The sequence below is a fragment of the Sinohyriopsis cumingii genome, chromosome 3, assembly GCF_028554795.1.
Source record: "Sinohyriopsis cumingii isolate HCF-2022 chromosome 3, ASM2855479v2, whole genome shotgun sequence".
NCBI lineage: Eukaryota > Metazoa > Mollusca > Bivalvia > Unionida > Unionidae > Sinohyriopsis > Sinohyriopsis cumingii.
Window position 1 is genome coordinate 47,425,391 of NC_142963.1, and position 15,545 is coordinate 47,440,935.

The 15,545-nt window shown below is 33.8% G+C and overlaps 1 long non-coding RNA gene across 4 annotated transcripts; it reads left to right on the forward strand.

The window, feature by feature from the left end:
* Positions 1-691: 691 nt before the first annotated feature.
* LOC149802801 (uncharacterized) lies at positions 692-13,455 on the forward strand. 4 transcript variants are annotated; one of them, XR_016420093.1, is made up of 4 exons: positions 692-762; positions 7,199-7,348; positions 9,453-9,532; positions 13,132-13,455. It is a non-coding gene; the product is annotated as an uncharacterized LOC149802801 (long non-coding RNA). The 4 variants fall into 4 exon arrangements; XR_016420095.1 differs by having other exon boundaries at positions 693-725; XR_016420096.1 differs by lacking the exon at positions 692-762 and adding an exon at positions 850-889.
* The last annotated feature ends 2,090 nt before the right edge of the window (positions 13,456-15,545 follow it).

Consider the following 15,545-nt stretch of genomic DNA (forward strand, 5'->3'; position numbering starts at 1 on the left):
TTGTACGATGAATTAACTTTTGGCTAAAGAATTTAAGAGCGCCTTCAACCGGATACCCGAGCCAGTGTTATTTAATTTTGAAATGATTAGATATAGCCAATCGTGCTACCAAAGTTAAAGACGTGTTAGGATTTTTTTCTAATAAAAAGCGATATTAACAATTTACGTGAATGTATTTTCATTATAAAATGAATGAAACCGAACTAGAACCGGAAAAATATATATTACGTGGATTCTCATATTTATTTAGGTTATCCAATGCACGTGCTACAAGTAGCAACAGTTAAACATTGTAACATTGAGATAAAAATTTGATACTGTGACTTATGCCGGAAAATAATATTTATTTGGTAGAAGATGAATTCCATTGCGTTTGTGTTTGTCCAGCTTACGCCCATTTAGGAAATAAATTTATTCATGAAGTTTATTATTGCTATCTGTCTGTAAAAAAAATTGTATCTCTAATGCATTATTACAATATAGTAATTATAAGATGTTTTCTTACTAAATCAATTCGGCGTTTTCTCTGAGATAATTGTGGATAGCTCATACAAATGGCACTTGGGATAATGGAGAAATCCTACCAGTCATTAAATATTCATTTATGCAAATATGCAAATGACTTTGTTGAAACGATGGTTTTCATTGGACATTGTGGTTTATAGAAAATAACATTGACGTTGAGACTTGCGCTGCTGGAAATTTAGTATTATGTTATCAGACCGGTTGTGTATATACTTGAACCGTTACTAATAATGCATTGTACGTTTCATTTCAGCTCTGGTAATTACATTTTATTTTGTTTATTATTACAATTTTTTAAGTTCTATTTGAAATTAGACCGCCATTGGTGGCGTTATCAATTTTCGTGGATTGGTTGAATTGCAAGGTTATTTCGCTAGTAGTTTTATTATTATTATTATTATTATTATTTATTATTATTATTATTATTATTGTTATTATAACCGTATCTATGAATTCTTTGTACGTTTATATTTTTTAATAGACACGTTTTTAAATTAGAACTGAAATTAAACGAAACAGTACGCCTCATACCCATTTATGACCGTTATCAGTTTTCGTGTTTTAGTAATAAGATCGCATTATTTTGTCTACACGGCAGTACTCGTATTAGTATGTATACTGACAGCGTTACTAAGAAATAATTTACATTTTATTTGGGTACTGGCAATTACATTTCTTTCCGATTAAAACACTTCTAAGTTTATTACCCTTATTAATTTTCGAGGACTGGTAAAAAAAATCTTTAAAAAACCCACAGGGGCTCGTATCGTTGTTTACAATGGACCTGTCATGCATGTGCTATATTGTAGTTATTATATAGTACATTAGTCCGAGTTTCCTCTGACCCTTGCCTCCCCATTTTAGATATTTCGACAACATAAATATCGTATAAGTACATGTATGACAGGTCAGTTGTAAGTAACGATACGAGCCCCTGTGGAAAAACCAATATGGTGTGGCCTAGCTTCCGACGATACTGGTTCTGTGGTATCTCGATATTTTTTACCTTTTCGGTATTTGTTTTATCTGTTGCACCACATATTGTGTACTTATATGTACCACATGACCATAGGTTACTAGTTCTAAATCACCAGTTTATTTTGGGAAAATGTCAGGATTGCTGACACGTACACTATTTGATAAATAAACCCATGAATACTACTGTTTCAAAATAATATCCTTAACCTATGTTCTCAGGTAGAATCAATTCTTCTTAAAATTTCTATCACTTTAACAAAATGTTTAGCCAGTTTGTTGTCTGATAATGTTATACAAGAGTTAGATCATATGATTACTGTGATGGTCAATGACTAGGAAATCGAATCTTTGTTAGTAAAAAAGAATCAAAATGTGAAGAATGTTAATGTCGTTTTTTTGGTGGCTTTTGCATTTAACAGGTGTTGACTTGAAAGCTGCATTATATACAATTTATTACTTTTCATTGGAACACCGGTTGTTGTTCAAACAGTCTTAGGTTGATATTTACTTTCATCCTCATATTGATTGTTCATTCTCAGCAACAATCACAGAGCAACTCTAGTCATTGTGGGTGGTTATTTACAAATGCATTTCTTTAATTCTTTCTTATAAGTTTCTCTTGCTGTAGGGCACAGGTGGCATAATGAGTACCATAGAAGCAGCATCCATTTTTCAAGTTGATTACACTTTGTGCAACACAATGATACATTAAATTTCCAACATTAATACAAGTATATGCCATTATCAGATTATATTTTTTGTTGCTGGTCTTACTGCAATATCAGAGTAACTCCCCTTTCACAACTAGGACTTTACATAACGTCTGTTTATTGTTTGTTTCCCACAGCCATCTGATTTATAGTGGAAAATAAATTCATTTTAATACAAATGACAACAACAGACTTAAATTATATCTTGAGGGTCATTGTTTTTATTAACTTACTTGCTGATTGCAGACTTTATGACCTGAAATATCAAAGCACTCATGTATAGTAGACAACGGAAAATCAAAACAAAAGGAAACAAATAATTCGAATTTTAATCATTTTAAATCAAAAACTGAATTGACTGAGTCTCATAAATTTTGTGACATAACTACACAAGTTTTAAGACCCTTTTTGGTCTACTTAAATGATAAATATACATTATACAGCTTCATCACTCAAATGTATGTTACCGTAGTAGTTGTAAAGACTTTGCTGGGTTTATCTACTGGTCCATATCTTCCCATATCCTATACGTACCAAAATCCATCCAAAAATCTCCTAAAACAGACGTTTTACAACCTTTATGGTAATCATATTGATATTTTACAGTCAGCTGATCATTAACATCAGAAGTCTGTTCAGCGGATGCATTAAGTTGAATGATAACTTTGTCAGTGCATATCCATATCTGGTGACAATAACAATCAGTACTGTTCGAGTTTTACGAATAACATGTCCATATAAACGTACATTTGCCTGTATATTACAGTATGTGTTTTAGATTTTTAACATAGCTTTAAAACAATTTAAGTCATATCACTATAATGTCTGCAGTGGCAGCTTATAGTGATGTCTAGCACTGGTTTATCATTCCCCAGACATGCAGCATCATCTTCCACCCAGGCACATTATCCTGACACCAGGCCGACCAGTCCTAACACTAACCTCTTGATACTGAGCACCAAGCAAGGCAGCTGTTATTACCATTTTTTGAAGTCTTTGATATGACTCAGTTGTGGTTTGAATCCACGACCTTCCACATCCGAGCCGGATGCTCTAACCACTAGGCCACCAGAGCGGTCACCTGTATATTATATAATGCATGTACTGGTAAATCTTGTGATAATGATATGATTAGTTAATTCTGTCACTTTATTTTTTCTGTGACACTAATAGGTCGAGCATAAAGTATGTATTCATTGAGTGGAGGTGGGATGTGTTGAAAAAAATTCAAAAAGCAGTAGCCTGTATATGTGGCAGGGTAACAGCTAAGTATGTTCTGCAGCGATAGGGGTCAATATTCCTTGATAACAGTGATGTTTATGAAGACTAGTCAAGTCAGAAACATAACTAGCAGATGAGTTAGATGCAAAGTGGCTGGTATGCCATGTCAGGCAGAGTCAATATCTGATTAGAATTATGAAGTGTGATATGTTGTAGTTTTATTGCACATGGTGCACTTTGCAGAAGACAGTTTTTCCTCTTCATTTTCTGACACGACCAGTTATTTTATCTCATGATTCCGACAGATTATGCATTCCAGACCATGGTGCCTCATGCGAATTTGTGAAGCCATACCTTGCCAGACTGGGACAGTATTGTATTTGGATAGACACATGGATTGCCTTTTAGACACGTATTGTCATTTACTTTTATAAGTGTGAGATTCAGAAGCATGTCTTAAATTAATTACTCATCCTAAGCCATCTTGAAATGTCACATGATCGCACACACCTTACAAAAATTGTCACCTGAGAAAAGAACTGTTATGGTTCATGATTTTGATGATATCACTTGGGATAACGGAGAAATCCTGCCAGTCATTAAATATTCATATATGCAAATATGCAAATGAGTTTGGTACAAACGACGGTTTTCATTCGACATTGTGGTTTTAAAGAAAACAACCTAGTTCCTTTCGCCATTGAGACTTGTTCTGCTCGAAATATAGTATTGTGTTATCTGGCTGGTGGTATATATACTTTAACCATTACTAATAATTCATTTCACGTTTTATTTAAGCGCTGATAATTACATTTTATATTGTTTACTATTACAATATTTAACTACTAATTCAATTGACAACACCATTGTTCGCGTTATCAATTTTCGTGGATTGTCTCAATTTCTCAAATATTATTATTATTATTATTATTATTATATTATATTATTATTGTTTAAAACGTAACTTTGAATTCATTAAACGTTAAAAGTTTATATTTTAATAGATAAGTTTTGAAATTAAAATGGAATTTAAACCATACATTATATACGCCAGACTGTTACCGTTATCAGTTTTCGTGAATTGGTAATACGATCGCATTGTTTTATTGCTATTTAGTACTATTATATATAATGAAACTGTTAGTAAGAATTCATTTACTTTTAGTTTGGTTCTTTCAGTTACATTTCTTCCTACGATATCGCGGGTTTAATATCTCGAAAATTTAAGTTTTTTTGCATAGCACCACCTATCATGTACATATTTTATATGCACTACAGGACCGTAAGATACTAGTTCTTCTTTGCCAGTTGATTTCTGGAAAACGAGTATGTGCGTGTGTGTGTGTTTAACGTAGCTGTAATAATTGTTCAGTCCTATCACTATGATGTCTGCAGTGTGGCAGTTTATAGTGATGTCTAGCACTGGGGCAACATGCTGCAGACATGTAACATCATCTTCCCCCCACCGCTCCGGTGGCCTAGTGTTTAGAGAGTCCATCTCGGATGCGGTAGGTCGTGGGTTCGATCCCCGGTCGAGTCATACCAAAGACTTACAAAAATGGTAATAACAGCTGCCTCGCTTGGCGGTCAGCATTAAGAGGTTAGTGTTAGGAATGGTCAGCCTGGTGTCATGTCAGGATAATGTGACTGCGTGGGACATCATGTTACATGTCTGCGGCATGATGCGCCAGTGCAAGACATCACTATAAACTGTCGCACTTTAGACATCATAGTGATAGGACTGAACAATTATTAAAGCTATGTTAAACACACATACGCACATTTTATCAGTCCAAAGAATGTCTTATTCCAAGCACTTTCATACATTTAGATACTGTGTCATCCGAACTATCAGTTCTAGACTAGGAACTTGAGTACTCTTCTGAATCTCTTTACAGTCTTTGTCAGTTTGCTGTTTAACCCCAAAATACTTATCCAAATTTGCGAATGGTATTTTGTTTAAGTCTCAGCATGTATTGATTCCGAGGTCACATGCACTGCTTATTCTACTTTGCTCAGAAATTAAGACAATAATAAAATATAAATTTATTTATTTGATGTACTCTTATAAATGACCACATTTACATCTCCGGTTCTTTCTGCCTCTGAATTCATTCACAGTAAATATCAATACATTGTCCCACCCAGCCACCAGTTAGAGTCTTTGAAGCTGCCACCCAGCTATTGCATCGTGTTCTTTTTTAATGTACTCTTATAATGGCAACCTGTATATCAATGGGTCTTTCAGCCACTAAATTATGTCAATGTAAATATCAACACAGCTAATGAATCAACACATTTACCCACTAAGCAGGTGGCTGAAGCATGACAGGCAAGTCTTTGATTGTTGCCGCCCACCTATTACATCCAAGATAAAACATTGGCGTCCAAATACGCGTGATTAAGCATTTCCGAGACCTCTGAAATAACATGTCCATATAAATTTACATTTAACATTATTATATAATGATTTATATAAAGCTTGTGATACTGACCTGTCTAATTCATTCTGTCATATATGTTTTTTCCCTTAAACTAATGGGTCATCCATAAAGTATGTATACATGGAGTGAGGGTGAAGTGTTTTGAAAAAGCATTAGCAGCAGGGTGACTGTTAATAAGCATTTTCTGCAGCTGCAGTTGTCAAAATCCCTTGATAACTGATGTTTATTTAGAGATGTTGAGCCAGTCAAGTCAGAATCATAACCAGCAGATCAGTTAGATGCAAAGTGGCTCCTATGCCAAGTCAAGCAGAGCCAGTTACTACTTAAAGTTATGAAGTGTGATTACCTTGTAGTGTTCTTGCCCATGGTGCACATTGTGGAAGACATATTTATTCTTCATTTTCTGACAGGACCGGTTGGGATATCTCATGATCTGACATATTATGCAATCCAAACCCTGATGCCTCATGAGAATTTGTGAAGCGGTACCTTGCCATTTTTTGACAACATATTGCATTTGGATGAACCAAGAGGCACATTGATTACCTTTTTGACACATATTGTCCAATTACTTTTATAATAGTGAGATTCAAAAGCATGTATGTGTTGTGTTTGGAATTTATCACCATTTACAGTTCAGCATGAAATGTCACATGATTATACACAGCTTACAATAGTTCTCACTCATGAAAAGAACTGTTGATGTTCATGCTTTCGATGATGTCAAAGCTGGTGATAAAAATTGAAATCGTTCTTTTTGTCATTCCAAGTGATGACAAGCCTGAAAATATTCCAGTAATCCAGTTCGATTGGTTGAAATCATAAATTTAGTCACTTTCTGATTTTTGACTATTACACTTTTTAGCCTGATAAAATCTACTAAATATTAGTTGCTGTTTAACACTTTCTTATTTTCATTTGTAAAGTTTCATTACTTAGTATTAATTTAAACCTCTGCTTATATTTAATGAATATCCTAATAACTTCATCATTCAAAATTCAATTGTCCCAGCTATTCTTGGAAAAGGGATGGTGACTCACCAATATGTTTACACAGTGGGGTGTACAAAAATATATTCTGTGCAGTCTGTAAAGGGAAAGGTGGTAAAAAATCACAGTTGTTTCATACATACTTTATGGAGAACCCCTAACATCATTATCACCATATTATAATCACCAAACTTACTGTTCTTAGGTTAAATTATTTGATCATTTAAGCATTATTTTTAACATGTTTTTTCTTTAGACCATATTATCTTTACTGTTCCTTTGCGCATAAAATATCATTGTAATTTATGATTATTTCCTTCTTTATTTCAGCTGATAATTATATGGATCTTTACAGAAGGGCTTTGTCACCTTATAGTCAAAAAGATGTTCACATGACATCTTCGCTGTGTTGAAATATTATAGATGAGTCCTATGCTAAAGACAAGCTAACAAGAACATTTCAATTTGTCATAAAAAATGGTACGTTTTCCTTACCTTAAGCTTTGTATGGTCATTTTTTAATTGTCTGTTATTTATTAATATAAACTTAAAATCTTTGTCACAAGTGTTCAATTGCTCCATTTTACAATAAAGTAAATATTTTACCCTGTATCAGCCACAATTATTAATTTTTCCTACAAGCACTAAAGGCAACAAGTGCTATGTATCTGTATTAAAAGCAATAGTTCCATTAAGTCTTATATATTTCACTTTCAATTCATCATGTGTAAGTTATTTCACATTATTATTATTAAGTGCATTATTCAAATTTTCAATGTTTGTTTGTTCACATTGATGATTTCATATCATTTAATTTTCAGATTTACATGCTGGTTATGCAAATGAATTTGAATGTTCGTGATCTGCTCTTTCATTTAGCAGCATACTTTAGCTGCTATGGTACACATATTGATACAACACATGGGGAATCGATACAAAACGATACATCTTGCAAGCTATTTTAGACTTCATCAGTCATGAACCGCTCTGGTGGCCTATTGGTTAGAGAGTCCACCTCAGATGCTGGAGGTCATGGGTTCAATCCTGTGGCCAAGTCATACCAAAGACTTACAAAAATGGTACTAACAGCTGCTTCGCTTGGCGCTCATCATTAAGAGGTTAGTGTTAGGACTGGTCGGCCTGGTGTCAGGTTAATGTGACTGGGTGGGACATCATGCTAAATGTCTGTGGCATGATGCCCCAGTGCTAGACATCACTATAAACAATCACACTGCAGACATCATAGCAATATGAGGGAAATTTTTTTTAAAATTCATTAAAAAATCTAAACCACACACAAACCCATTAGTCATGAATAATTATTATTAGTTTGCTTTGTTATTCTTTACATTATAATTCATCTTAAATAGTATCTACAGTCACAGGCACTTGTTTTTTTTTAGTAAGGATAAAGACTATTGAGAGGGTTATAACTCTACAGTGCTTTGTTTGCCCGGTTTTCAAATATCAGACGAAAAAATATAGGAAAAATGAAAAAAGAAAGATAAAATAAAAACTGTTTTGAAAAGTTGGCAATACCTGTTTTGATTTCTTATTCCACAATTCATCCATTGTCAAGAGATCATTCTGAAAGAAGGAACAAAATGACCAGCGTAATTTGCAGTATTTCTCTTTATGCTTGTTTTCCAGAAGTGTTTCAATATAGAATTCAAATAAACTTTTCTACCAATTTGTTTTTTTTACTCGATATCTCTGCTTCTATTAAAATTTTATGGTTCAGTATGTAATTGATAACATCATGAAATGAACAGAAATTTTTATTTTAAGGGCTGCATAAGGTTTCACATTCATACCCATTATCCATAATACTGATACATCAAATGAGCTTAAAACATGAAGCTCACAATTTTGTGAAGACAATAAAAGAACTGGATATATACTGTGTGTATGTGTGTGTGTCACTGTCATTGACACAGTTATTTTGGTATATTTACATAAACACTCTGTGAAAATATAAGCAAACTTAATTCAAAAATCAATGAAAACAGTGAAATGTAGAGTCACGTTTAAAGTTAAAGAGTTCAAGCAGGTGAAAATTATGAAACTGAATGCTGTCTGCATCAGTTTTTAAGTTTATAGTCAGTATATAAAAGCTGACCTTTTTCTTTTCCTTTTCATGTTACATGTATTTCAAATCAAAATACTTAACACATAGACCATATTTGAAATTGGAATAAGGCAAAGATAAAATCAGAGCACACAATACTGTGATAAAGCTTAATGTGACCACCGATTTTTCATATTGAAAGTTACATTTTCAATTATAACAAAGTGACACTGTTGCAAAGACCAGCTGAAAATCCTTCAGTCACCAGTCCAAAAAATATGATTATGTTGTTGTGCCAGCATGAGGGGTTATTTTTTTAAAGAAATGTAGGGACTTATTTCTGAGTACTGACTTAAAGTGGACTCCGATGTAAATAATATGATCTAATATGTTTCATAAACAATTTTATGTATTATGTGTATGTTGTTATTCCTTTTTGTTTTGACGAATAGTATGCAAGATTTATAGACATCTAATGCAATATATTCTTTTTCTTTCATTTGTTCATTTGAACAGTAATGGCATTGGGCAAATCCAGAACGACTGCATCATCAAAGGCAAAGAGAAATCTACCAGACTAAAGTCTATTTTTTAGGGTATGTTAATCAGAAGAAGGTTCATTCTTACGTTAAGTTTTTGTGTTTCCTTATACTTGCTACTGTACATTTTGCATGAGATAAGAAAAACCATGTTTTCTTATTTGCAAGTGTTTTTATATTTTGTTAATGTTGAATTCTTCAGTGTATCTGCTGAAGAATGTTCTTTTGTTTTGCATACATCGGCCAGTTTTATGTGAATTAGTGTCATTAGGTTTTGTTAAGCCCATTGTGTTGTTGCAGTTACTATTGTCATAATGTGCATCCACTTTGGGTCCCACTAGTGCCATCCATTTAGTATGTATGCAAAAGTCTGGCAAAGCTTCACCCCTACACCCCTCCCTGTACACATGCATACTTTTTTACACACACCCCAACCTGTGTACGTATGCTTGACCACCCCAATTCTGTATAACGGCCTATATTTAATTCATGTATGAACAATCAAGGATTAATAGTATTTATGTTTTTTTTATAAAACAGATCGTCCACCGACACTGAATGTCTGGCTGCATCCAAGAAATAACTGTGTAACTTTAAAAAGTTTGTCTCATGTCCACTAAAATTCAAATGCCAACTGAACCCAGTCGAATAGGTTATGCGTACGTACGTTATCATTATACCACTCCATACGCAAGTGTATGCATTACGGTTAACCCCAGCTCCCTCCATGCGTATGTACTAAATGGACAGCCCCTTTCCAAATCTCCAATTTTTTTAACTACCAAAACTTACTTTCACATTTCAGTCATGAATTTTGCCAATATTTTTTAGTTTCATTATAAAGGCACATTGCCTCAGTCAGTCAGTGCAGTGAGTGACAGTGAATCCTCCTGTTACATTTGACATATACTGCTTCTATGTCATATTTCAGTGTCACATGCCAATTGAGTTAGAAATGTTCCGATAATATTGCATCCATTGATAACCCATTTACTGGTAATAGCAAATGCTTTGAGGACATTAATGTCTATGAGTATGTTATTTTGCCATGTCACTGGAAATGTAGTCGGTAACATTAGCAGACTCCTGTTACCCCTTATTTGAGCATAAGCCATTAAAACCCCAACATCCTCTGTCCGGGGCACTCTGTTGAAGCACTTTCCAAGGTTCTCCTAAGGTGATTTCAACTACATGTATCAGCTATCATGGTTTCATTATGCTATTGGCTCCAGAATTTAAAAAAATTTAAGTTGATCAGCACTTTACCATAATGAAGATGTCTTATGTTTTCAGAAACTTGTATGGGATGATCTTGGTTATACTGGAAATGAAAGTGTTCAATCTACTAACACATTTTTCTTATCTCATACAAGTGAAATAAATTTTCATCGGTTATTTTAATAAGTGATACACTTCTAAGATATCATCCATAAAGAAGTTATACAGGGATTTTATGGGTGAGGGGTCATGCAAAATTGTGCATAATAATAAATTTCATGACAATTTAGAAAATGTGACCTATGAAGGTCGGATTTAATACGTACCTACAGTGTAAAGAACATTAAAGTAAAGTGACAGTGAGACAGATAATCTTTAAATTTCAGTGATGTGTTTGAAATGTATCATTATGCTTTATTATTACAATAATCGATGACATTTTTGTAGGACATTGATAATGAACATTTTGTGGCTACATAATTTTGAGTCATGTTAAAACTATAAATTTATTTATACTACATACACATACATGCCAATCATTACGCTTTTTTTCACTAAATTACGCCTTACACCTAAACGTATATGGATTACGCTTTTTCGGTATATCCACCTTCCAAAAACAATCAATTGTTTGTTTTCTCGCTTTTATTAACATCCCATTAATCCCACATACCATATTTTAGAAAAGATGGCTTCTACATAACTACAGTATAAGAGTAAACTTGTCCATGCTTTTTCTTAACAGTATTATGTTCTATTTATAGCAACTATCCTATTACCCAGAAACATGCTCTACTTTCAAACTTTTGACCTCGTATTCTATACATAGCAGCTTCATGGCTTAGTTTACGAGACAACAGACTGGTTTTCTAATTTTTAATCTTTACTCACAGATTCTTTTTTCTAATTTATATTTAGTACAAAACCAGTCTATAGGTATTTGGTGCTAAAGTGTAATTTATTTTAGTCGATGCGTGTATGAGAGCAAAAATATCTCCTTTCAAATAATTTCACAGATGGATTAGAAAAAGGCCAAAAGTAAACGAAACAAAAAATAACAGAATCCTACAAAGATGAGGACACAAGGGCAGCATCACGTGACATCTATTGCAGGCCATGTGGAAATAATTTTACTATTTGGCTCTAAAAGTCTTCAGATGTATTCTAGTCGATGTTTGTGTTAGAGCACATATTTTTTCAAAAAAATTCACAGGTGGATCAGAAAAAGACAAAAAAGCCCGAATCCTTCAAAGATGAATATATGAATGGCTCGTCTTACGAACTCCAATACTAAGGAAACTTCTTATCTGCAGCAGAACTAAAGTGCGGACATGAATGTTATAAACACAGAGGTGTTATTTACCAAGTTCTTAATAGAAAGATAATGAAGATCTTGCTATTGGTGCAGAAGCAAGAGAATTCATAGAACACAGTTCTACTCTAGCTGTGAACGTGTTTTATGATAATTTTTTGAGATTATTATGCTACAGCCTGTGATTACATGCTCCAGAAATTCCCCTATGGAGATGAAGTGCTTTTAAAGCTTCAGTTGCTGATGTAAATGAGAGACAGTCAAAAAGCTTCCAAAGTGTTAGATTCTTTTTCAAGAGATATCACTTTCTAATACCCTCGTCTGCCTTGGATCATCTGGAAGGAGAATTCCTGAAATATAAAGTTTGGATTCTACCTGACAATATACTGAATGCAGATAGAGTTGATGTGCAGTGGCACCTTATTTCCCAGCTAAAAGATACAATCACTTGAAGATATAAATTTCCTCTTCTTTGTCAGGCTATGAAAGGAATATTGGTTCTTTACCATTCTAATGCTGACAGTGAGAGATTGTTCAGTATTGTTAACAAACATAAAAGTGAATACAGATCCAGGCTCAGTAACCCAGTACTTTGTGCTCTACTGGTGTGCAAAACATTCATGGTCTCAGCTGGTACAAAGTGTATTAAAATGCAACATGAAAATCTGTTGCTTTCTAAAACTAAAAGTGCTACATATGAAAACTTGAAGCAGTAAAGGATGTTAAAAGAATAGAGGGGCAAATAAATCATTGTTTATTGAAACTGTAGCATGTTATATGTGGATTCCTCTTTTTCTGCTTCTATTTCTCTTTTTGTCCACTTGGATTACACTTTTTCCTCGTCAGAGGTTGGTATGTATTCATACATCCTAAAACATGGATTTAAAAGTATCATTATAAAACAATTTGATATACCAGCAAGTCTTGTTTCCTTTTAATGAAAAATGTATGCATCTTGAGGTATATCATTGATACAGCGTACATACTATATATATTTTCTATATATGTATACTTTTTATTTTTCTGCATTAGTTACAGGAACCTATAAGGCACACAGTAAAATATATAAGTATCATAAATATGAAACCCCTTAATTCCTTACTTACTGGAAGTTTTTATCTTTCAGATCCAGTGAAGAATGTCATTCTTATGATGGAGAAGAACTGTGTTATTCTCCACGGAAAGCCATGTACAGTAGCTACTACATACAGCAGATTTACACAGAGAATGTGACCTCTACTAAGTCTTGGAGCACAAGCATAATTCCTCAGTCCTGAACAGCATTAACTTTTTACGGCTCGCTAATTATTAGTACTAGACATATCTGTATTAGCTAATTCATTGTACATTAATATTCAAAATATTGCATTTCTGATCACACTTGCTGATGCTTCCATGCTTTTCCTATTAATAAAGCAATACAGTGTGATCCTGCTGTAACAATGTAGTTTGGCTCCATAGAACCCAGTTGTGTTATAAATCAAACCCTGTTTTAACCAACCAATTAAGTTACCTAAAATATGGTGGGCTGGAGGGGTTAAAAAAGCGTTTGCAAAAAGGGGCACTTTTGATTATATGTAGACTATATGGCTTCAAAAGTCTGGACATTTAGTTTGCGTTTTGTGCCAATGTTTTTAGCAACTGTAAGCATAAGTTTTCATGAAGAAAAAAAGGAAATAGCATTTGTTTGGTCAGTTGTAGCAGTTTCTTATGTTTCATACGTTCAAAAGTTTGTTGACTGTAGCAAATCTCGTTATCATAGATAGACCAACAATTGGATCTCTGTTTTGGTGGGTTGTTTCCCGTTACATTTCTGTTGGCGAAGTAATGCTGCCTTCCATCATACATTTTTTTTTTAGAAGGCCATCATAAAATGAATACACAGGTGTTCCGTTCTGTTGGTAGTGATTACTACAGAAAATACGAGTGTTCTTTAATTTTACAATCCACTTACAGAATTCAGTGAAAATAAAAATATTAATTACTAGCGAGCGGCCAATAAACCAACACTATTTCTTCCAAAACATCCATTATGAGCAAGTTCCTTGTGAGGATGATATCCACTACCAAAAATGATTTAAGAAAAAAAAGTAATGAGATCTCACGGAACATACAGTACTCAGGCCAGATGTCAGGATAAGCAGATTATGATATAACATGCATAGTGGCCAGTATTATTGGTGGAGGAAGAACCAGGGCTAACCCCATGAAGAACCACTGACCCACGAGAAGTTACTGGCAAGCTTTCTCACATACCCACATTGGCCGAATCCTAGACTCGAACCAACGCAAACAGAGGTGAGATGGCAGTGATCCGTAACGGAGAGCACTTTAGACCACTTGACCACTCAGGGCCCCTATGAGAAGAGTATATGTATATTTAATTTCAGAAGCCATGCCATAGCCATGTCATATCCAAATTCGTGTTACATCAAAGCAAGCTATAGCGGGGTCACACTGTTTATTTGATATGGCAATATCTGTACAAGACATTGTGGAAATGTTCAACAATTTCTTCATAAATATCTCCAATAAAAGTATTCAGAACCAGACTAGCATAAAAAAATTGAACTTGATGCTCTTCTGGTATTTATAATAGCTAAAATTCCTGGTGATAATTAATTTTCAGTAGCCAATGTTAGTGAAGCTGATGTTTTTGATATTGTAATTAAGCTGAATATTAATAAATCCTCTGGATTGGATGGTATTGGTCCACGAATTCTTAAAATGGCTGCACAAGTAATAATAAAGCCACTAATGCATATTATAAATTTAATTATAATGATTGGTAATTTTCCATAAACACTGAAATGTGCAAAGGTTACACATATCTTTAAGAAAGGAGAAAAGAAGGATCCAGGAAATTACCGACCAATATCAATTCTATCAGTATTGTAAAAACTATTTGAAAAACATTTAGCCATTCAGGTCTATACATTTTTTGAAACATACTCTCTATTTCATAAAATGCAATCAGGATTTAGAAAATACCAATCGTGCCAAACAGAACTTACCAAATTAATTGATCTTTGGCTGAAGGAAATGGATAAAAATGGATAATGGACATATGACTGGGATTGTTTTCCTTGACTTTAAGAAAGCCTTTGATCTTATTGATCATGAAATTCTGATTCAAAAACTTGAACTGTTACAGGTTCAACAATCCTTCTTTAAACTGGTTTAGATCATACCTAAACCAAAGGTCTCAACAAGTAAGCATTGGCAATATTAGCTCTCAAACTTACACTAGGCATTCAGGGGTCCCTCAAGGCTCAGTTTTGGGCACTCTCCTCTTCCTTATCTATATCAATGATCTGCCATTAAACAATGAATCCACAATTACATATTTGTTTGCAGATGATGCAACCTTGTGTATGTCTAGTTATGATAATGAAGTTAACCAAACAAGATTAAACTCAGGCCTTATTTGACTCCATAACTAGCCACAATAAAATAGGATGGTAGTTAATGAAGATAAAACATAATGTATGATTTTGGGGACATCACTTAAGCTACACAGGTAAGGGAACTCAAAACTGT